Source organism: Gossypium raimondii, chromosome 11 (assembly GCF_025698545.1).
Source record: "Gossypium raimondii isolate GPD5lz chromosome 11, ASM2569854v1, whole genome shotgun sequence".
Classification (NCBI taxonomy): Eukaryota; Viridiplantae; Streptophyta; class Magnoliopsida; order Malvales; family Malvaceae; genus Gossypium; species Gossypium raimondii.
This window is the reverse complement of record NC_068575.1, coordinates 20,552,753-20,578,053: the sequence shown is the minus strand read 5'-3', so window position 1 is coordinate 20,578,053 and position 25,301 is coordinate 20,552,753. Positions and strand designations below refer to the sequence as shown.

The following is a 25,301-nucleotide window of genomic DNA, read 5'->3' as shown; positions in this document are numbered from 1 at the left end:
ACATTTGAATCATCCATTTTCTTATCTATTGGCCAATAATGACAATAGGTAATTATTATGTATTGCTACGTTCACTTCGAGGAATGGAACAAAACTAGTGGAGCGAATAACTTGTTATTTTGTTTAGCCATAATGTGATATGAAATAAATTCAAAATACTTTTAAAGTCCCTTTAGCAAGAGTTTTGTAACAGCCCAAAACCCGGCCTAGAATTTTAGACCGAATCTCGGAGGTTACATTAACCACCGAAGTGATCAAAAAGAAATTTACAAACAAAAATGTTTAAAACCCATTTCGAACACAATATGCTAAATAACCTTATGGGTGAATAACCTTAGGTCTTGCTTTCGATAGAGATAAACCACATTAGTACCCAGTCAAACAATAAGTTTACCATAGTATTGCCACGGCACTGTTCGTAGGTTAGAATTGATCCCTTAGTAATCCTAGCCTTTACGATCAATATTCGAATCTTGCTAAAGTTTTTAGTACTCTTGTTTGAAGTGTTGCAATTTCAATCTCTGCTAGCATACTTCATTACTCTAATTTCTAATGTGCTAATCCCATTTTAATTTCATTCAAGTATTGTTTAATACAATTATCTTTTCTATTCAATTTTGGTAAATTAGACAAAGAACATCAATCTAATCCTCGTGGGAATGATACTGACTTGACGTGTATACTTCCACAATTCACACATCATATTCACATGCGAAAAGTTGTGATGTTGTTGTCGAGGATTAGCGGTTGGCATCTTTAGTTGTTGTTATTGCAATTTTTATATTTTTTGTTGTTAATATGTTTAATTCATGATCACAATAGGTCTGTAACTAGTTGTATGCATAGAGACATTCCATTTGAAGAACTCTATCCTTTAGATCCAGAAATTGAAAGGGACTTGCAAAGAAGGAGAAGAGAACAAAGAGAAATGAATCAAGGCGATAACAATCAACCTAGTTTGAATGAGCTACTTAACCCGGGAGCTGACAATGGTAATCCTCTGGTTGCTCAGATGTTTGATGATCAGGATAGGCCAATTGAAGAGCATGTAGTTCCTATCTTAGACGACTAGAATCTTAGAATAGTCAGGCCAAAAATTCAAGCCTCCCCACTTTGAGCTGAAAAATGTAATGTTTCAGCTGCTTCAATCAATTGGCTAGTTTGGTGGTTTGCCAAGTGAAGATCCTAGATTGCACTTGAGACTTTTCTTAGAGGTCTGCGATTCTTTCAGATGGCAAGGTGTCGCTGAATATGCCTTAAAACTCAAGTTTTTTCCCTATTCTTTAAGAGATCATGCTAGAACATGGCTCAACGCTTTGCCATTTGGAACAGTAGAATCATGGAATGACCTCTATCAAAGATTCTTGCTGTGATATAACCTACCAAATAGGAATGCTAAATTGAGAAATGACATAACATCCTTCAAGCAACACTACATGAAGCATGGGAAAGGTTCAAAGATCTTTTTAGGAAATGTCCTATGTATGGATTTCAACATTGGACCCAAATGGAGATATTGTATAATGGTTTGAATGTATAGACACGAATGGTGGTTGATGCCTCAGCTAATGGAACTCTGTTGGACAAGTCCTACAATGAAACATACAAGATTTTAGAGAGAATTACAAATAACAATTATTAATACCCCACAACAAGAGCTGAAACTGGTAGGAGAGTAGCTGAATCATTTGAACTGGATGCGATTACATCGTTTATTGCTCAGGTATCTTCTTTAGCCGACATGACAAAGGCCATCCGTAAGCTTAGTGAGGTGAAAGAGCTGAAAGCAGTTGGGTTATCTTATGTTTATTGTGGTGAGGATCACATGTTTGAAGAGTTTCCCTTGAACCCAACATTTATTTACTATATGGGCAACTTCAATACGAACAACAACCCTTATTCCAACACATATAATCTTGGTTGGAAGCAACACCCAAATTTTAGGTAGAAGAATCAAAGAGTTGGAAATTCCAACACAGTTGTCAGACCCAATACCTGAAATGTCCCACCTGGTTTCCATAAGTCTATACCGCCTCAACAACAAGTTCAAAAATGGCAGACATCATCTTCTTCCTCATCTATTGCATCTCTATTGAAGGAGTATATGGCCAAGAATGATGCTGTGATCCAGAGCCAAGAGTCACCTTTACGAGCTTTAGAGAACCAAGTAGGAAAAATAGCTAATGCTTTGAAATCAAGAACAAAAGGAACTTTGCCTAGTGATATTGAGAATGCAAGACCATTTGGGAAATAACATTGTAAAACAAAGTGGCATAGTTAGATAGAGTTGACAAGAGTGTCGTTGCTGAAATAGTAAATTTAGAATCTGATCAAAGTAAAACTCTTGAAGAACACAAGAAGAGCACCGCAAATGAGAAAATTGGACCAAGCAATGCCAAAGAAATTTCATATAGCACTACTGAATACAATGCCCGAGCAAAATAATCACTGAAACCTGAAGTTTGCCCATCCCACCATTTCCCCAATGATTTCAGAATCACAAACAAGACCAACACTTCAAGTGATTCTTGGCTATCCTTAAGCAGCTTCACATCAATATACCCTTGGTGGAAGCCGTGGAGCAAATTCCCAACTATGTCAAGTTTATGAAAGACATACTTTCAAAGAAGAGACGATTGAGAGAATTTGAAACAGTCGCACTCAGTGAAGGGTGCACTGTTATGCTGAAAAATAAATTACCTCCAAAGTTGAAGGAACCAGGAAGCTTCACAATACCTTGCTTAATTGGTAACCAATATGTTGGGAAGGCCTTTTACGATTTAGGAGTGAGCATAAACCTTATGCCTATGTCTGTCTTCCAAAAGCTGGGAATTGGTGAAACAAGACCTACCATTGTGACCTTGCAATTGGCAGATTGATCATATGCACACCCAAAAGGTAAAATCGAAGATGTACTGATGATATAGAAGTGTGTCATGCTGTCAGTTTGTTAGACTCTGTTGTGGAAGAGGAATTTGAGAAAAAATACCATGAAAAAGAGCATAGTGAATTGAATTCAGTTGACATTGATGATGAAGGGAAATTGGGACACCAGAAGTAGTTGTTGGAATCTAAACTAATTGTCGGTAGACCTGGAAAGAGGTTTGACACATTAGATTTATCTACTCAAAATTTTAGCCTTGATAAACTATCCATAGAAGAACCACTCACATTAGAGTTGAAACCTCTACCTGCTCAGTTAAAATATGCTTATTTGGGGAAGGATAACACATTGCATGTGGTTGTATTTGTTGAGCTACTTATGAGCAAGAGGTTCAATTATTAGTTGTACTTAGGAGATTCAAAAAAGCGTTAGGATAGATAATCGCAGATATTAAAGGAATCAACCCCACAATCTGCATGCATAAAATTTTGCTAAAAAATTGCCATGGTAGTTCTATTGAATAGCAAAGGAGGTTGAACCCAATTATGAAGGAGGTGGTGAAAAAGGAGATAATCAAATGGTTGGATGCTGGCATTATCTACCCAATCTTAGACAGCTCTTGGGTGAGTCTAGTCCGATTTGTGCCAAAGAAGGGAGGTGTCATAGTGGTCAATAACGATAATAATGTGTTTATACCAATACGAACTGTCACGGGATGGTGAGTCTGTATGGACTATCACAAGCTCGACAAAGCCACAAGGAAAGATTATTTTCCACTACCCTTCATTGATCAAATGTTAGATCGATTAGCTGGTAAGGATTTCTATTGCTTCTTAGATGGATATTCTGGGTACAATTCATATTGCAATCACCTTAGAGGATTAAGAAAAAACAACATTCACCTGTCCATATGATACATTTGCCTTTAAAAGAATGCCCTTTGGTCTGTGTAATGCACCGACAACTTTCCAATGGTGCATGATGTTAATATTCTCAGATATGGGTGAGAAGTTCATTGAAGTGTTTATGGATGATTTCTCTATATTTGGGAATGACTTTGAAGGTTGTTTGCACAACTTATAGCCAATACTTCAATGTTGTGAGGAGACAAACCTTGTTTTAAATTGGGAGAAGTGTCATTTCATGGTACAAGAGGGCATTGTCCTAGGGCATAAGGTCTCATAAAGGAACCGAAGTTGACAAGGTAAAAATTGAAGTGATTGAGAACATGCCACCTCCAACGATTGTTAAGGGAATTATGAGCTTCTTAGGGCATGTTGGATTCTATTGAAGATTTATCAAAGACTTCTCTAAGATCTCTAAGCTCTTGTGTACCTTGTTAGAACAAAATAAACCTTTCCTTTTTGATAATGCTCACCTATCTGCTTTCAAGGAGCTGAAGAAGCGACTGGTGGTTGCTCCAATAGTAGTGGCCCCAGATTGTTCACTGCCATTTGAGCTCATGTGCAATGCGAGTGATTTTTATGTTGGAACTGTGCTTGGGCAATAGATAGGTAAGATTTTTCACACTATTTACTATGCCAGCCGCACTTTAATAGAAGCACAACTAAATTACACTACCATTGAGAAAGAATTATTGGCTGTTGTGTTTGCATTGGATAAGTTTAGATCATATCTAGTAAGAACTAGTGTCATAGTGTATACCGGTCACTCTGCAATTAAATACTTAGTAGCCAAGAAAGACTCAAAGCTGAGACTGCTTAGGTGGATTCTTTTGCTACAAGAACTCGATCTAGAAATTCCAAATAGAAAAAGAATAGAGAATCAAGTAGCGGACCATCTATCCAGGTTAGAAGCTAGAAATGAGGATGGCAATGTCAAACTTATTAATGAAGACTTCTCAGATGAGAAACTGTTGGTTGCCACGACATTACCTTATTATGCCGATATAGTGAACTTCTTAGTAAGCGGTCTGCTGCCACCTAGTCTTAACATCCAAAGAAAAAGGAAATTCCTTCATTATGCAAGATATTATTACTGGGATGAACCCTTTCTATTCAAGCAGTGTGCTAATTAGATAATTAGGAAGTGTGCCTTTGATGATGAAATACACAGAATTTTGCAACATTTCCATTCAGCCCTTTATAGAGGACACTTTGGAGGAATGAGAACTGCTGCCAAAATACTTCAGTTAGGATTTTATTGGCCAAGTTTATTCACTGATGGCCATAGCTTTTATAAAGCATGTGATTGGAAAGACGAAAATGTGCAAGTGTACACAATCGCAACAACTAATAAAGTGACACGTAAATGTCGAGTTATCGTACCCACAGAGACTGTAAAAAGGAATATTTAAGAAATTAATGTTAAAACACTTTGGTGATGGAAAATATTTTGGTTTAAAGATGATTAAAGACTAAGGGTTAAAAACTAAGTAAAAAATTTTAGAAATAAAAAGGTTCTAATGCACGATTTCAAATAAGGTTTAATCAAGATGATATAATTGTGTTGGATTAATTACATTTCTTTTATGTTTATACTGCTACGAACAAATTCACGGCTACTCGGTAATTTGCTAACTACTGATCATACATACTTATTAAATTAATCAATCTCTTGAACATTTTTCAATGTCAATCCAAGCGATTAATCAATCTTTACAAGCATATAAAAGATCAAGTGAGGTAACAGATTATTTCTACATTGAAACAGTTTAATCACAATAATCTTGCAAGTTACGCAAGGCATATGTATCGCCAAATACAATACTAAATTAACTTCAGCTACTTTAGAAGAATAAACATGCACTGATTAAGTATTGTGTCGATTAATTACAATTTCAATACGATTTAATAATTAATTTATTAGTTATCTAACAATTAATATTGCAAGAATAACTTAGGCATGATTTTACTTAATCAAGCATCTTACCGAGGCCTATAACAGCACAAACACAATTTCAATAATTTAAGCAGAAAAAATTTAATCAACCAAACACGGATTAAATTCAAGCTAGATTGATTAAAATAACCATTTCAATAGCATAAATATTCATAAACATGTTTGTCAAAAAACAACGAAATTTAAAGAGATAGGGAACAAGAAACAAATCTGGTGTTTCTCCGTGGCTTGACTGATTTCTCCGTTCTTCGTTCTCCATTGTCCTCGACTATCAAGGTGGATTATGAACACTTTAATTGCTGCTCAATAATGGCTGATGAGGACCTCTTTCCCAAGAGAAGAAATCGACAGTTGAACAAAAGGGAAAATGGGAAGGAAAAGTTGAGAGAAAGTGAGAGAGTAGAAGAGAGAATGAGGGTGTGAGGGATGAGTTGAATAATCAGCAAGGGGTGGATTTTATAGCTGATTGTGGCTGCTAAAAATAGAAAATTCCATCAGCCAAAGAGACCCCCCTTGGCCGGCCACACACATGGCAAAGTTGAGAGATTCAATTTTGCTAAAAATAGCCTAGGGCAAATCCATAAAGCCACATTTTTTGGAGGGGTTTGAATGCAAGGTTGAAAGTTCTTCAATGGCTTATTTGAAAGATTATTTAGTCAGCTAAAATACTGATTTGGGTCAGCATATGGACGGTTTTGGGCAGCCCAATTGGTGGCTAGTTCGGTTCATTAGATTCAGTTCAACCAAGGCGGTTCAGCATGACCTTTTTTCCATAATTAATTAATAATAATTTATTGAGCCCAAATTAAATTGATAATAAATTAAAATTAATTAACACACATTTTTGGACCATCTTAGGCTGGAAATAGATTTTCCTGGATGCTTCAAATTGCTTCTCGGTTTTATCCTTCGAGCATTGTCTGCCGAGCCAATTTTCGCCCTTTGTGCGAATTTGTCGAGAATAGTCAAAATTAATCAAAATTAACTATTCAATTAATTAAAATTCATCATGTTCATATTTTTAACATAATTAAATTATTTTATAATATTTAATTATTTTTCGACAAGAATTTAACAGAAATAGCATGATTTTAAGTTAAAAAGGGCATGTAAAAACACATAAATTTTCGTGTTTCCACACCCCAAACTTAAATCATTGCTCGTCTCAAGTAACGCACAAATTTGAAAATAATTTTCTCGGAAACACTTTTTGAAAAACTCTTTCAGAACAACATTCTTCCCAAAATCATGAAGTCAATATACTTATGCTCAAAAACAAGAAATTTGATAACTATGCTACTCAAGTATATATATCGTTCAAATTAATCTCAACAATTACTACAATAGCAAAATTAGACTAAATGTTTCTTAATAAAGACATTTTAATCCCTACCAATTTGATTTTAATCCTTATTCAAAATTAAACTGCAATCATTAAGCTTAACTGATGTCTTCATATGTTGAACAGAGTAATTTCTCTCCACTAATGTAGGTAACATTGGAACTTTGAATCAATAGGTCTTTAACAAGGTTGTAACGTGGCTGGGCTTAGGGGTAGGTAAAAGATAGATAATTTTAGGTTTAAAAAACCCTAGACTCAGCTATAATTTTAGGTTTAAAAAACCCTAGACTCAGCTTGTATTGGACCTTTCGAGATAATTACCTTCAATACATCAACTTTTCTTTCCTTTTCACATGCTCTTTAGTGTAATTTACTTCAAGTACATATGCTCTCTCTTTTTTTCAAGTATTTTACTGCATGTACTACAATTTTTAGAGGATTTCATACTTCTTTGTAACTTCCCCAAACTTATTTTCAAAGAATACTCTGAATAGTACTACTCTAGTGTTTGAGACATTTTTAAGATAATTAAGAAAAGTGATGGCTAACTTAGTAAGGGTTCAAATAAAATTAGACCACAAAGTCTCAAAGTTGGGTTTCAAAGGATAAAAATTTCATCATGGTTGGCTTGAAAGGCTCAAACGGTCCAAACAACAGTTGCCTAAATCATTTTCAACATTCCATGCTTCCTAGGGTTTCACCTCAAGAAACTACTAAGTCAATTCTAAAGACTTAAACTTTCATGCAAGCCTAACTTTCCTAAAGAACTCAAATTTTATGGTATGATTTGCATGCTTTATTTGAAATACATTTCATGTCATTATTAAGCTAACATAACAATTTTTGAAATAATCTAACTTTATTCATACTTAAATTTATTGAACAAAAATATATCATATTCATAATTAAAAGAAAAATTTTATTCTGAGTGGAAATAATTTCAATTTTCGGTCCCCCAAACTTAAAATGAACAATGTTCTCATTGTTTAAAGTGAATAGATACCATACACTAGGTAGGATTCCAGAAAAGAGGAGGTGGGTCAATTTGACTGCTTAAGTACCAAGTTCTTCCTAGATCCAATCCTAGACATGTATATACCTATTGCCACACTTTAGACTTTACTACTTGTCTATATTTACTTTTGATTCCCATCTCTTATTTTATTGTGCAGAAATAAAAAAATTCCTAATTCATCCTAATTTTAAGCTAAGTTAATAAAAATTAATATATAAATTAAAAATAATATAATTATATATTAAAGTTTATCAAATTATTAATAATATTAACGATATTTATTCTAGAGGCTTTTTGAAAATATTGACAAAGAAATTAAGGCACCTAGTTTTTTTATTTATTTACGAAAAGAGCGACTAAATTTTAAAATAATTTAATTAAGTCCCTAGACTTAATGAAAATTTAAAATTGAGTTGCAAATTAAAACTTGGATCAAAATTGACCTTTTTATTTGAAAGTAAAAATTTATTTTTCCATTTAGGGGATAATTTCTCGAAAAATTATGTCAAAATAAATTCCCAAGAAAGATTGGAGGGGTCACAAACGGTCCTGCTCAAGTTCCAATCTCCTAGAGAGAATTTATTTAAACATACTTTACCCGAAAATATACCCTAAATCATTTATTCAAAAAGAAAAATGAAAATTAAGTATCCGATAAAATGAACGAGATTTTATCCTTTTCAATTTTATCTCCCCAATAATGTTTCTGGCACTGAGCATTAACTCGGAAATTACCTCCTTTACCTTAGAGTTCAAAAACTCCGTATGGATAGACTTGGTGAATCGTAAATGGACCGGACCAACATGATTTTAGCTTACCTGGAAAGAACTTCAACCTGGAATTGAACAACAAGACTTGCTGACCTACTTCAAATTCTCGAACTTGAATGTGGCTGTCATGCCATTTCTTGAGTCTTTTTTTTAAGTAATTTGGCATTTTCATATGAGAACATTCAGAACTCTTCTAAATCATTGAGTTGGAACATCCGTTTCTCTTTCGTGAGCTTATCCAAATTAAGATGTTGAAGAGCCCAGTAAGCTTTGTGCTCTAACTCCAATGGTAGATGGAAGGATTTCCCAAAGACCAACCTATAGGGTGACTTCCCTAACGGTGTCTTGTATGCTATTCTGTAAGCCCATAAAGCATCATCTAATCTTGTGGACCAATCTTGTCGGTTTGGGCAGACTACCTTCTCAAGTATGCCTTTGATCTCCTTATTTGCCAGTTCAGCTTGCCCATTTGTCTGCGGAAGGTAATCCGTTGCAACCTTGTGTTTCACTCCGTGCTTGTCTAATAACCATTATAACTACTTGTTCACAAAGTGGGATCCTTCATCACTGATGATGCTCTTGGGGTTCCAAACCTTGTGAACACATGCTTCTACAGAAAATTCATCACAACCTTAGCATCGTTTGTCGGATATGCCTCAGCCTCGACCCACTTAGACACATAGTCTACTGCTACTAGTATGTACTTGCGACCGCAAGACGGAGAAAAAGGACCAAGAAAGTCAATACCCCATACATCGAACAACTCTACCTCAATGATGTTTGTTCGAGGCATCTCATTTCTATTGGTGACGTTTCCAACCCTTTGACATCGATCACAACTCTTCACGTAAGCATATGCATCCTTGAATAGTGTTGGCCAAAAGAATCCGGCTTTCAATATTTTGGCCGTTGTACGTGTACCTTCGATGTGTCCCCCACTTGGAGCTGAGTGACAGTGGTGTAAAATTTTCGGTATTTCATCTTCTGCCACGTATCTCCTGATCATCTGATCTGCACACTTTTTAAACACATATGGCTCTTCCCAAAAATAGTACTTCACATCGTGAAAAAACCTTTTCCTTTGTTGATACTTCTTATCAATTGGCATCAAACCACAAGCTAAATAGTTAGCAATATCAGCAAACCAAGGGATACTATGGACATGATTTACCTTTAGGATATGTTCGTCTGGAAATATCTCCTGAATTGGTATAAGAGGAGAATTCCCTTCTTGTGGCTCCAATCTGGACAAGTGATCTGCTACTTGATTTTCGACTCCCTTTCGATCTTGAATTTCTAGATCAAGCTCTTAAAGTAGAAGTACCCATCGGATTAGCCTCGACTTAGCATCTTTCCTCGCAAATAAATACTTAATTGCCGAGTGGTCCGTATAGACAGTCACTTTGGTACCTACCAGATAAGATCGAAACTTGTCGAAAGCAAACACAATAGCAAACAACTCTTTTTCTGTTACCGTATAATTCAGTTGAGCTCCTGTTAGGGTTTGACTTGTGTAGTAGATGGGATGAAAAACTTTGTTCCTTCGTTGGCCCAAGACAGCTCCAATTGCGAAGTCACTCGCGTCACACATCAATTCGAATGGCAAATCCTAGTCTGGTGTGATGATTATAGGTACCGTGACTAATCGAATCTTCAAATCGTTGAATGGTTTTAAACATTCCTCATCAAACTTGAATATAGAGTCCTTCTCCAATAATTTACATAAGGGTTTAGCAACTTTGGAAAACTCCTTGATAAATCTTCGATAAAAATCGGCGTGGCCCAAAAAGCTCCTAACACCTTTTACAGATGTTGGAGGTTAGAGTTTTTCAATAATGTTTACCTTTTCTTTGTCTACCTTGATCCCATGTCTCGTTATCCGATGCCCTAGAACAACTCCTTCTCGTACCATAAAATGGCACTTTTCCCAGTTGAGTACGAGATTCGTTTCTTCGCATCGCCTTAGTACCTTAGTTAGATTGGCTAAGCAGTCATCGTAAGTATCTCCGAATACTGAAAAATTATCCATAAAAACTTCCAAATATTTCTCAATCATTTCGGTAAAAATAGACATCACACATCTTTGAAATGTAGCAGGTGCATTACATAAACTAAATGGCATGCAGACAAATGCAAACGTACCGTACGAACAGGTGAATGTCGTTTTGTGTTGATCTTTCGATGCTACTGTAATCTGATTATACCCTGATATCCATCGAGAAAACAGTAGTAATCTTGTCCTGCGAGTCTATCCATCATCTGGTCCAAGAACGGCAAAGGAAAGTGATCTTTCCTAGTTGCCTTGTTCAGCTTCCGGTAATCGATGTAGATTCTCCATCCCGTAATCATTCTAGTCGGTATTAAGTCGTTGTTCTCATTCTCTACGACCGTGATACCTCTTTTTTTAGCACACACTGGACCAGGCTTACCCATGAACTGTCTGAGATGGGATAGATGATACCTGTATCTAACCACTTGATGATCTCTTTTTTTACTACGTCCTTCATGATGGGGTTCAGTCTCAGTTCTCCATCGATTGTCCCTTTTTTGTCATATTTCAGGATAATCTTGTGTATGCATACAGATGGACTAATACCACAAATATCGGTTATAGTCCATCCGATGGCCTTCTTGAATTGTTTCAGAACTAAGATAAGTTTTTCCTCTTGCTTAGTGGTCAATTCTGCTGAAACAATCACAGGCCGAGTAGAAGCGTTACCTAAATAAACGTATTTTAAATAAGAAGGTAATACCTTGAGTTCTAATTTAGGTGGCTCTTCGATCGACGCTTTTGGTTAGGAATAGTCCTTCTTTTCTAACTCCAAAGATTCAAAACGGGATTGCAGATTAAATCCCCTTTGATTAGCTTCTAGCAAAGCTAACTATTCATACTCCTCTTCATCATTTGGAGGATCAGCTGTCAAATTTCTTTCCAGTGGGTCCTCAACATAGTTGAGTTCCTTCTCCACTGTTAAATCCTCTAAATCGAACACTACAGAGAAATCATCTATTGTGTCAGGAAATCGTATAGACTCAAAGACGTTAAACGTTACCTGGTCATCCTGAACACGCATAATAAGCTCGCCCTTTTGCACATCAATTAGAGTCCTTCCAGTTGCTAGGAACGGCCTTCCTAGGAGGATTGGTACTTCTTTTTCTGCTTCAAAATCTAGAATTACAAAGTCAGCAGGAAAGACAAACTTATCTACACATACCAATATGTCCTCGATTTTTCCTTCTGGTTGTGCTAAGGATCGATCTGCTAGTTGAAGCGTAACTGTAGTTGGTCTAACGTCTCTTATCCCCAACTTCCTAAATATTGACATAGGCATCAATTTGATCTTACACCTAAGTCACATAATGCCTTACCACAATATGTTGCTCCAGTGTTGCACGGTATGGTAAAACATCTAGGATCCTTCAATTTTGAGGGTAGTTTGTCTTGAAGATATGCACTGCATTCCTTCGTCAGAGCTACCGTCTCAAATTCTCCAAGTCATTATTTTTTAGACAAGATATCTTTCATGAACTTGACGTAGTTTGGCATTTGCTCAAGTGCTTCAACCAACGGGATGTTGATGTGAAGTTGCTTGAGTACATCAAGGAACTTCTTGAATTGAATCTCTTGCTTCTATTTCTGAAGTCTTTGAAGGTAGGGTGGTGGTGGTTTCATTACTGGGACTGATTCTGGTTGATTCGTCTTTGGCGGCAATTTTGCATCTAACGACATTGTTAGTTGCTCAGAATTAGCTGGTCCTAAGGTTACTTTGTTGAGTTTTGCAGATTCTGGTTCTTGTGAAACTGGAATTTCAACACTTGGTTGAACTTCTTCTGAATCTTGAGCGTCAGCTAGCTCCTTTTAAACTTCGAAAGTGTTGGGCTCTACTATCTTTCCGCTCCTAAATGTCAATGCTTTACAATGTTCCTTCCCCAGATTTCTCAGATTCTCCATGTCACTAGGTAGAGCACCTTGTGGTCAGCTCCTGAGTTCAGTAGCAAGCTGGCCCACTTGATTCTCCAAATTCCTTAGAGTGGCATCGTTTTTCACCATGTACGCCTTCAATAGATTCTCTAAGCTATTGGATGGTTTCGCTTGGGTTAGTTTCTAAACTTGTTGGGGGAAACTAGGCGGCTGAGTTGGTCTAGGTTGGGTGTAAGTGATACTGGTTCTAGCCCCTTGGTTACTCCAGCAAAAATTTGGGTGATTTTGCCATGATGACTTATAAAAGTTGGATTGCAGTCCTTGCCTCCCTTAGTTTTGATTTTGGTTACCCATGTAATATACGGATTCAGGGTTCGATGGACATTCTTTAAACAAATGTCCTTCCCCACAATACACATAGGCTATATTCTCAAATTGGTTAGGTGGTTGGGCTACAAAACTGTTAGACCCATTAGTGGTAAGATTCTTAAGCATTGAGGATATTGAAGATACCTGAGATGCGAGTGAAGTGAGAGCGTCCACTTCATGTATTCTAGCGACTCGTCTTCCTGACGTTGCTCGAATGGTTGTCCATTGATAATTGTTGCTGACAATCCTCTCAATAATTTCATAAGCCTCATTATAAGACTTAGAAAGGAGAGCACCATTAGCAAAGGCATCCATTACCATCCTCGTGTGAGCGTTAAGACCATTATAGAATGTCTCAAGTTGAATGCAATGTGGGATTCCATGATGAGGGCACTTTCGTAATAACTCTTTGTACCTTTCCCATGCCTCATACAGGGACTCATCATCCATTTTTTGGAAGGCAGTGATCTCATTTCTCAACTTGGCATTCTTGCTAGGTGGGAAATACTTCATGAGGAATCTCTCAGCTAACTCTTGCCATGTAGAAATGGAGTTCGGTGGCAATGAGTTCAACCAAGCACGAGCTCTGTCCCTTAGCGAATATGGGAACAACTTCAGTCGTAATGCATCTTCGGGTACTCCGGCTAACTTGAAAGAATCGCTCACTTCCATAAATAGTCTTAAGTGAAGATGAGGATCTTCAGTAGGCATTCCACTGAATAGGCTTACTGTCTGAAGCATCTGGAACATGACTAGCTTTAGCTCGAATTATTGTGCCTCAATTTTGGGTCTCCTAATACCTGGATTTCGATCGTTAAATACTGGCACAACATACTTTCGTAAAGCTCTATCCCTATCATCAACAATAAGATTCTGAGCAAGGTTTACTCCGTTTCCTTGATTCATATTCTCAAAGTTTATCTCTTCGGTCCTTCTCTGGTTCGCTTGTCTTCTTTGCAGTCGAAAGGTTCGTTCTATTTCAGGGTCCACATGGAGTAAGTCGATAATCTGGTCAATACTCATAAACACCTAAAATAATCACAGAAAAATTAAGTAAAGATTTAAACAGAAAAATAAATAAACCAAAATGTAAAAACAGATTCACCAATGATTGCTTTTTTTTAAGACAGTCCCCCGGCAACGGTGCCAAAAACTTGGAACGACGAAAATGTGCAAGTGTACAAAATCACAACAAGTAATAAAGTGACAAGTAAATGTTGAGTTATCGTACCCACAAGGACTGTAAAAAGGAATATTTATGAAATTAATGTTAAAACACTTTGGAGCTGGAAAATGTTTTGGTTTAAAGATGATTAAAAACTAAGTGTTAAAAACTAAGTAAAAAAAATTTAAAATAAAAAGGTTCTAATAAGGTTTAATCAAGATGATATAATTGTGTTGGATTAATTACATTCCTTTAACTTAGAATTATTAAACTTATGTTTATACTGCTACGAACAAATTCACGGTAACTCGGTAATTTGCTAACTACTGATTCTACATACTTATTAAATTAATCAATCTCTTGAACATTTTTCAATGTCAATCCAAGCGATTAATCAATATTTACAAGCATATAAAAGATCAAGTGAGGTAATAGAGTATTTCTACCTTGAAACAGTTTAATCACAATAATCTTGCAAGTTATGCAAGGCATATGTATCGCCAAATACAATGCTAAATTAACTTCAACTACCTTAGAAGAATAAACATGCACTGATTAAGTATTGTGTCGATTAATTACAATTTCAATACGATTTAATAATTAATTCATTAGTTATCTAACAATTAATATTGCAAGAATAACTTAGGCATGATTTTACTTAATCAAGCATCTTACCGAGGCTTATAACAGCACAAACAGAATTTCAATAATTCAAGCAGGAAAAATATAATCAACCCAACACAGATTAAATTCAAGCTAGATTGATTAAAATAACCATTTCAATAGCATAAATATTCATAAACATGTTTGTCAAAAAACAACGAAATTTAAAGAGATAGGGAACAAGAAGCAAATCTGGTGATTCTCCTTGGCTTGACTGGTTTCTCCGTTCTTCGTTCTCCGTTGTCCTCAACTATCAAGGTCACTTATGAACACTTTAATTGCTGCTTAAAAATGGCTGATGATGACCTCTTTCCCAAGAGAAGAAATCGACACTTGAACAAAAGGGAAAATGGGAAGAAAAAGTTGAGAGAAAAATGAGAGAGAAGAAGAGAGAATGAGGGTGTGAGGGATGAGTTTAATGATCAGCAATGGGTGGCTTTTATAGCTGATTTTGGCTGCTAAAAATAGAAAATTCCATCAGCCAAAGAGACCCCCCTTGGCCGGCCACACACATGGCAAAGTTGAGAGATTCAACTTCGCTAAAAATAGCCTGGGGCAAATCCATAAATCCACATTTTTTGGAGGGGTCTGAATGTAAGGTTGAAAGTTCTTCAAGGGCTTCTTTGAAAGATTATTTAGTCAACTAAAATTCTGATTTGGGTCAGCATATGGATGGTTCTGGGCAGCCCAATTGGTGGCTAGTTCGGTTCACTAGATTCAGTTGAACCAATGCGGTTCAGCTGGACCCTTTTTTTGCATAATTAATTAATAATAATTTATTTAGCCCAAATTAAATTTGGAATAAATTAAAATTAATTAACACACATTTTTGGACCATCTTAGGCTGGGAATAGATTTTCCTGGATGCTTCAAATTGCTTCTCGATTTTATTCTTCGAGCATTGTCTGTCGAGCCAATTTTCGCCCTGTGTACGAATTTGTCGAAAATAGTCAAAATTAATCAAAATTAACTTTAAAATTAATTAAAATTCATCATGTTCATATTTTTAACATAATTTAATTATTTTATAATATTTAATTATTTTTCGACAAGAATTTAACCGAAATAGCATGATTTTAAGTTAAAAAGGCAAGTAGAAACACATAAATTTTCGTGTTTCCACACCCCCAAACTTAATTCATTGCAACTAAGAAGGAACCAGAGAAAACAGAATCTATGCATATTTAGGATGAGGAAAATATGCAAAATGAAACCAACTATGCAGCTACAATGAATGAGAAGGGAAAAAACTTGTCCCACATACGCCACCTAAAGACATGTCCGCACAAAATTGAGAAATCAATCGCATAATGTATAAGATCACTGAATCTGGAAAGGAAGAGGAGGAACCACCAATTTAGTCACTTAAAAGAAAGATGAGATAGAAGAGTGCAACAAGGAAATCAACCCTTAGGTTTGGGGGTGTAGCATCCATTTTAGATTTTAGTGTAGCATAACATTTCATTCATTGTTACATTTTATCTGTATAGACATACTTAATTGCCATAGCATGTCATGCATTTAGTTGAAGATAACATTTAATACATTATGGTAAGAAATAAAGAATTCTTTTTTATAACATTATTGAGTTGATTGCATGATAGCTAATTGTCCAATGATCAAAATAGTCCTTAAAATTTTTGTGAGATATAGAAAGGAAATGAATAGAATTTGTCCCTAAGGTTAGGATTCTCTATCATATTTATGAAACTTAGATTGTATTCATTCAATCCTTAATTACCTTAGGAATTTTTGAATTAAAACTCATGGTTTCTTATATAGAAGTTATTAAGCTGAAATGCACAAATGTAGCAAATGAAAAGCTAAATTTAAACTCCTAGAAGCGTAAACTGCTAAGTTATGTTTTCTAGTAAAGACTCTAATGTCTGCATCATTGAGTAGCCCAAGAGTTTGGTGTTTGCTTCATATTTACTTTTGGGTAGAAAGAGTTTCAGATAAGAGTGCCTTAAATTTTGTTTGGAACATTCCACTGTGGAAGACTGCTAAGTATCTTGGGAGTTTGGTGTTTGCTCCATCTTCGCTTTCAAGTAGAAAGGTAGTTGGAAATATGAGTGAAGAAATTAACTTCAAATCAAGACTGTGCTAAGTATCTTGGGAGTTTGGTGTTTGCTCTATCTTCGCTTTCAAGTAGAAAGGCATGTGTGATGAGATGAATTCCCAAAAATAAAGAGTGAAGCATTAAATGGGAGAAGTAATAGCTAAAGTCAAATTGAAAAGTAATAAAAAATTTTTTAGATTGGGAATTCATAAGTTCCTTAAGATTTGACTAAATACAATCTAATGCACACAATTGCACTTATGGAGATTCTGATTTTAGGGAAGGGTTCTTGCATTTCTAGAATTTGATGAACTTTTTGTGGATAGATTGCACATATTCTTGAGTGTAGGATTTTTTGAGGACTGACAATTGGCAAGGCTTAATCAACTCGATCATGTAAGTGCAAGTAATGAAGAGCATGCATTAGTTGTTATGTAGCATGGCATTGCATTGCTTGAGGACAAGCAATAATTCAGGTTTGGGGGTATGATAACTCTTTAAAAGAGTTATAACTCATACTTTTAGACTTAATTAATTGGTTATACTTAAGTAAAATTAGTTTCATTTTAGGTAATTGCATGATCAATTTTTGTCAATTAAGCACTGCATTTAGGAGTTTGAGATGATGATTACTTCATTACATATTTACTTTTAATTGCTTGCGAAAAGATCTTGCTGTGGCTGAATGGAAGGTTTAAGGAAGAAGAATTACAGAGGAAGGAGGTTTTCCAAGGCATAATGAGAAGTTGCCATGGCAATTCTGGTGAAGAAACTAACAACCACACAGTTAGCAATGAGAGCACTTAACAGCTGGTCCCCCCCACACTCACGTGTAATAGAAATATCCACCTCAAAATTAGGGAAAAAGAAATCATTGACTAACGGCTTCTACCCTATAGGCGGATCCAAGTATAAAAGACAAAAGAAAGGACAAGGAAATAAGAGACGAAAAAGAAATAAAAGGAGAAAAAATTTGACGTCCACACTTAAGGTCTACCATTAATGAGAGCTGAAGGTACTGCTAAATGCAATTTTCTGAGCTTCAACAAAGGTCTCATTGTAGCAAGGAGGGAAACTTGAGCTACTAGGAGCATTGGTGAAGCCAAAAAATAAGACACCGAGTGGAAAATTCGTGTTTTGAACCCAAATTTCTTTCTTTCCATTTGGTTTCCTTTATTCGATTCTCAACTATTATTTAGAATGATGATACGAACAAACTTGGATTTGTGTAGTCCAGCCATGAGCTAACTTCATACGGCTGGGGATTATTTTGTATGATGTTTAAACTTTAACTAATGTTTGTGGATTAATAAGGTTGACTTTGTTATTTTATCCACTAGTTGTATTTGTTTAAATTCTTGTTACAGTATTGATGAATGCTCGTTAAGCCTTAAGGTAGCTTACTACCGACAAGGTTAGGCTACTTGGATCGAAGTTGGGTAATATAAGTGAGTGTTGAATGAAGCACTCGTGTAAACTCTAGACATAGAGTCTTACCTTATACGATTTAGAGGGTTATGCTTAGTAGTGGTTGTTACTCCCAAGCCTATAGATGTAGAGTGCATCATGAGTGAACAACCTTAGCTTTTGCTTTCGACAGAGGTAAACCACATTAGTACCTAATCGAACAATAAGTTTGCCATAGTTTTGCCATGACATTACTTACAAGTTAGAACTAATCCCTTAGTAATCCCAGCCTTTACGATCAATATTCCAATCTTGCTAAAGTTTTTAGTACTTTTGTTTGAAGTGTTGCAATTGCAATCTCTGCTAGTATACTTCATTACTCTTATTTTTAATGTGTTAATCCCATTTTAATTACATTTAAGTATTGTTTAATACAACTATCTTTTCTATTCAATTATGGTAATTTAGGCGAAGAACACCTATCCAATCCTTGTGGGAACGATACTCACTTATCACTTTATTACTTGATTCGACGTGTATACTTGCACAATTCACACATTATATTCACATGTGGCAGTAGATCATCATAATTTTATGTCAGTTGGAAGTTCAAGTTAGAGCTCACACTATATGTTCGTTGACTCGATATAAATTGTAGTTATTTTTATTTAGGTTATAGGTGGCATGTACTAGGAGTTTAAATTTACTTGTTATTAGGCATGTTGTTTCATGCTTAGTTAGGTGATGTTGTAGTTGTGTTTATTTAGCTCTTTTGGTATGTTTTGACTATAATTAGATAAGTGGTAAGATTCATGCCTTGCAAGTTTGATTTTGATTGTGGTTTAAGCTTACGAAATGCTTGATAGATGTATGTTTTGTTATTTGGGAAATGATGTATGTGATTTAGAATCTAAATTTTTGAATGGTGGTACCAAGGAGGGTACCTTGGTTAAGCACTTGGGTTGAATGTTTTTGGTATATTTTTGACATGAATAGATGTGTTTTGAATATTATGTTTTTAGCTTTTCCTATATTTTTCTTTTTTGTTTTAGATTAGTCCCTGTTTGTTTCCAAATTGGTTTTAAGGTTTCGTAGACCTAATTTAAGTTCTGTTTTCGCATATATACTATGATTAATGGTTCACCATTGTCTTATGATGACTACATCGAACTCTGAATTGTTTTAATTTATAATTGAATTGAAATTTTGAGAATGTAGCAAATTAGTCCTAGTTAAATTATGAATGGTAGTGGAGCATATATAATGTAACACGCCAAACCAGGCCTAGTCGTTATAGTCGAATTTGAAAAGCTACATTGGCCACCAAAATGACCCAGAATAACTTTCGTAATTTCAAATGTACTTTTTAAACCATTCACATAGTTCGTTCAAAACTAGTAAAATCTAATGTTCAACTTTATTTTCAATCTCAGTTCAAAATCATTTGTCTGCGAAAATGGATGAAATAAACTTTTGGAATATTTGAAAAGAATATTTAAAACTATTGGCTTATCAAGTCAAAAAAAAATGAAATAAAGTGTTTATTTTAATTTCATAAAAACTGTACAAATTTTAGGAATTGAAATAAATAATATCTCCATTATAAACATTCAATCATTTATTCAAAACTACTTGATTTTCAATCATATTTCTAAATCATTTGTCTTTTGTTCAAAATTTAAAGAACTTGGTTATTTGTCATTATGTCGGAAATAAAAACACCTTAACTTCATAAATCAAATGTCTTTACAAAACTCATTTATAAACATTAATAAATTTGAAAACTAAGACTAATTATATTAAAAATGCATTTTTAAATGCAACGGAAAAATGTGTTATTGACAAATTTTAATTAAAATCTAGTTTTAAATGAAATCTTATCATTTGTTAATTTATGCAATTTTAAAACTTAATGTCATGTAAGCAATTTATGCAAATCGGAATGAAAACCCCAAAATAAAGTCTCATGCCGTAGTCCATACTCAAACTTATTACAAAATATCAAAATATCAAAATAAAATTTTAATTACTTTAATTTAAAAAGACTTTCGAGTAACTCCTCTAAATGTCGTCGTTGAATCCTAACCGTTGGGTTATATGTAAAAATAGAAAACTAAAGAGGGGTAAGCTATAAAGCTCAGTGTGAGATTAACATAAACACAATCACATATATATAAACATATCCATATACATTATACAATCATAATAATCATATTAGTTTCATATAACTCAATATTTCACACTTATACTATGTATGATCATGTCAATGCACATTTCGTAAAATGATGCAGATTTTATGAAAATGGTCATACCCATCTCCACTGCACACCAAAATCGAGTTTTCCCTAAACTCGTCCATCCAACACACCAAATTGTGAACAGTGTCATAGTAATGTAGATAAACTGCCACATAATCAAAATTGTGGACAAGCCATTAGAGTCGCAAATAAACTGCAATATAATCATATCATGAATAGTATCACATTAATGCAAATAACTGCCATATACTTGCACCTTTCACATATCCCACCCCCTGCATGTGGTATGACCAAAATCACTCAAAATCATATAGGCATGTTTAACATGCAAATCACGTATGTACTCATGGTACCAAAATTTCACATTTTATTTTCATATGAATATCACGTATGTCATATAATCATATAATATGAGAATGAGATGTACATATTTTTCACATTAGCAGTAAGCATCAATATCACACAACATGCTTTCCACAACGTATACGATTTAGGGAAACACTTACTTGATAAAATCCATAATGACGATTGATCTCTCTTTATGGATACATGTAGTATCCCCATCAATCAACATTATTTAAATAACAATATTTTTATCAATATAAAACACGTCTCAATTTTATTTAGTGTTAAAACCCACACCTGATAATAGAGCCAACGCAAATCATCACTCTAAAGAGACACCCACACTCGGATCTAATCAATAGGTTACTCTAATAATAATCAATCGAAGATTGATCTCATTCCCCACGTTAAGGGTTTTCAAGAATGGCATTGGTTGACCCTTCATCAAAAGTAGAATACAATGTGTTAATACTTAAAGGAAAAACTATTAAAACCCCCTTAAACACATATGGCCTACAGGAAAAAGTAGGGAGGAATAGTTGATTTCATTCCACTACCATACTTACTCCATTTAGATTAAAACGAGAGGGTCGGAGGATCACTGTGTTCTTGAGAAGGATAAGAATATAGAGAAAATGGTCACTTGAAAAAGTGAGTCACCCAATTTAATATTTTAAAACATAATATTTAAACTTATTGAAATAGGGTTGTAGAATTTTTATTCACTATAAGAATGATAAAGGTTGGAAAATGTTGAAGAAAAGAGAAAGAATTACCAAAGCTGGTGGACGTATGGCGTTGACGGTGACGGCAAAAAAGGTTCGATGATGAAGGCGGTGGTGCTACAATGGAGGAGGAAGAAGAAAAAAATATGAGTTTGGTCATTGTATTAAAGGAAGAGAAATGGGAAAAGAAAGGAAAATAAGAAAGAAAAAGAAGTTGCGTGGTGGTTGCCACAATGGTGGAGGGCGATGTTAGGAGCGAAGCTTGGAGAGAAAGAGGAGAAAATTGGTGGTGCAAAGGAGGTTTGGCGATAAGGTGATGGTGGTTTAAGGCCAAAAAATGGTGGATGAGAAAGAAAAAGAAAGGAAAAAGGGATGTTAAGAGCTAAACAAAAGAGAAAAAGAGAGAAAATGGGGAGGAGTAAAGCGTGGTGCTACAATGAGAAGGGGAAAGTTATAGGATAGATGAAAAGAGTGTGGTCAACCTTGTCTAGGTTCAATAAACCATTCATATGGTAAAAATGGAGGAATTGGAAAGTAAGGGGGACAATAGAGTGAGAAGAGGATCTTGGTCACCACAATTAGGTTATGTTGACCAAAAGAAAAGGAAATAATCTTTCCCCCCACTATGGCAAGAAAGTTCGACGAAAATGGGGTGTTTTGCACATGAAAAAATCACAAAAATTAATTAAAAGGTTTGTTGATGGGGAGGCTTAAATCTAAGACCCATAGGGTATTAATTAAACACTTAACCACTCTACCACTCACTTCTTTGTGATCAATTTAGCAAGAAAATAAATAAAACATGGGATGTCCTATGCTTACGGTTTTAAACAAATTTGCACCAAATAGAAATTAACGAGAGGGAAGGGATTTGAACATAAATCACCAGGGATAGCTCCACCACTACTCAATCACTATAATTGATATCTATTTATTAAAAAATGCACAAGGATAACCTTAAAAAAATTAGGGCATGGCCACTCTCGGTTCATTAACCCAATTTCTACTAACCCAATTTTTGGGATGTGACACATAAGCCTATATATGATCTGAGAAATTACGTATTTGTTAATCATAAATTGAATTTACTATGTTTGGAATTGTTTTTGTTAAATTTGAATAATAACTATGAATTTATAAAGTATTATATGTTTATTTAAGATAATTAATGTGAATTGAATGCGCTTTATTTCGGTTATGATTGTAGCATTCTGTAACTCTGGTCTGATGATCAGATCGGGTTATGGGTGTTTCAGATTTTGGCATGCCATGTAGTTTGTAGACTTGGTTCAAGTAATCATGTGCCACTATTAAAGTAGTTAAACGATTAGCTAAAGCAATGAACTGGCCATATTTGGTCAATCTATCCACCACTACCAGAACCATGCTTTTGCTTTAAAATGTAGGTAAACCCTCTACAAAATCCACGCTGATAGCTGCCTAAGCCATGTTAGGTATTGGAAGAGGTTGCAATAATCTTAGAGATGCTGAGTTGTCCACCTTGCATCTCTGGCAAGTTATACACTCTCGAACCCATTTATTCACATCCTTTGAAAGCCCATTCCAATAGAGTAAGCTCGATGTTCGATGCATTGTGGCATGTGTGCTTGAGTGGCCCCCTAATGATCCTCCATGGAACAAATAAAAAATGTGTCTTTTAAGTTGGTCATTTTTCCCAACCACAACTTTCTCCAATTTGCGAAATACCTTGCCATTCCAAGAATATTTAATATGAATCTGAGGTTGGTGCTGGAGTTCCTAGCACAACTGTTGCAGCTTGGGATCACTTTTCCAAGAGTCCATAATTTAACCTCATAACTCAAACCAGGAAAGGTTCACACTACCTTAACATTAAAAGAGCTGATGGTCCTATTTATGAGGCCTTCTTAATAAGGAATTTGGCACTGTATTTTGACCCCCCTTTCTGTAGTAAATTGAGTAGTCATACTCAAGCATCTTAGCCACCCATTGTTGTTGGTAAGGAGTTATTGCTTGCTAGTTAGTCAAGAATCTCAACTTTTGGTGATCAGTATTGATTTGAAAATGCCTCTCAATTAGTTAGGGATGCCACTTTTTAACTACCAAAAATATTGCAAACATCTCCTTGCCATATATTGACAAGGCTTGATGTTTGATGCCTAAGGCCTTGCTGAAGAAAAGCTATTGGTCTGCCCTTTTACTATAATACTACACCCACCCCTTGTCCATTGGCATTAGTTTCCACACAAAATGTCTCTTGGAAATTATGCAAGGCTAAGATTGGTGCCTGACATATAGCTTCCTTAAGCTACTGAAAAGTTGCTTGTGTAATCTCAATCTACTACCATGACACATCTTTCTTCAGAAGAGTAGTAAGGAATTTGGCCAATACCCCATACCCCTTGATAAATCTCCTATAGTAGCCTGACAGACTAATAAACCCTCTCAAATTTTTTATAGACTGTGGAATGGGCCAGTTAAGAACACCTTCTACCTTTTCCCTATCCATACTAACTACCCTTTTAGAAATAATGTGGCCTAAGTATTCAATTTGAGTACCTCCAAAAGTGCACTTACTTCTCTTGGCATATAACTGATTAGCCCTCAACAATTGCAATACCTCTTGCCAATGTGCTAAATGATCTGACCAACTCCTGGAATACATAAGGATATCATCAAAGAATACTAAGAGTGATCTCCTCAGTAGCTGTTTAAAGACAACATTCATCAAGGATTGAAAGCTAGAGGGGGCATTGGTCAGACCAAATGGCATGACCATGAATTCATAGTGCCTCTCATGTGTTATGAAATATGTTTTGTGAACATCTTTTTCCCACATACTAGAACGATGAAAATGTTCAAGTGTACACAATCGCAACAAGTAATAAAGTGACAAGTAAATGTCGAGTTATCATACCCACAGAGACTATGAAAAGAATTATTTATGAATGCAATTAAAAACACTTTGGTGAAGAAAAATATTTTTATTTTAAGGAAATGATTAAAAACTAAAATTTAACTAAGTAAAATAAAATAAAAAAATAAAAGTTCTAATGCAAGATTTCAAATGATGATTTTAATCAAGATGACATAATTGTGTTAGATTAATAACATTTCTTAACTTAAAATTACTAAACTCATGTTCATGTTGTTACGAATAAATTCACGGCAACTCGGTAATTTGCTAACTACTGCTTAGACATACTTATTAAATTAACTAATCTCTTGAACATTTTCCAATGCCAATTCAAATAATTAATCAATCTCCATAAGCACATAAAAGATTAAGTGAGGTAACAATGCATTCATACCTTGAAACAGTTTAATCACAATAATCTTGCAAGTTATGCAAGGCTAATGTATTGTCTAATACCATGAGTAATTTAACCCTCAACTACCTTAGAAGATTAAGCATGCACTGATTAAGTATTGTGTCAATTACTTACAATTTAAACACGTTTAAATAATTAATTCATTAGTCACCTTACAATTATAATGCAAGAATAACTTAATTATAGTTTTACATAATCAAACA

At 35.0% G+C, this 25,301-nt stretch overlaps 1 non-coding gene across 1 annotated transcript; it reads left to right on the top strand.

Annotated features, from left to right (window-relative positions):
• Nucleotides 1-13,541: 13,541 nt before the first annotated feature.
• Nucleotides 13,542-13,648, top strand: LOC128035219 (small nucleolar RNA R71). The gene has a single exon (XR_008191619.1). It is a non-coding gene; the product is annotated as a small nucleolar RNA R71 (small nucleolar RNA).
• Nucleotides 13,649-25,301: the final 11,653 nt, after the last annotated feature.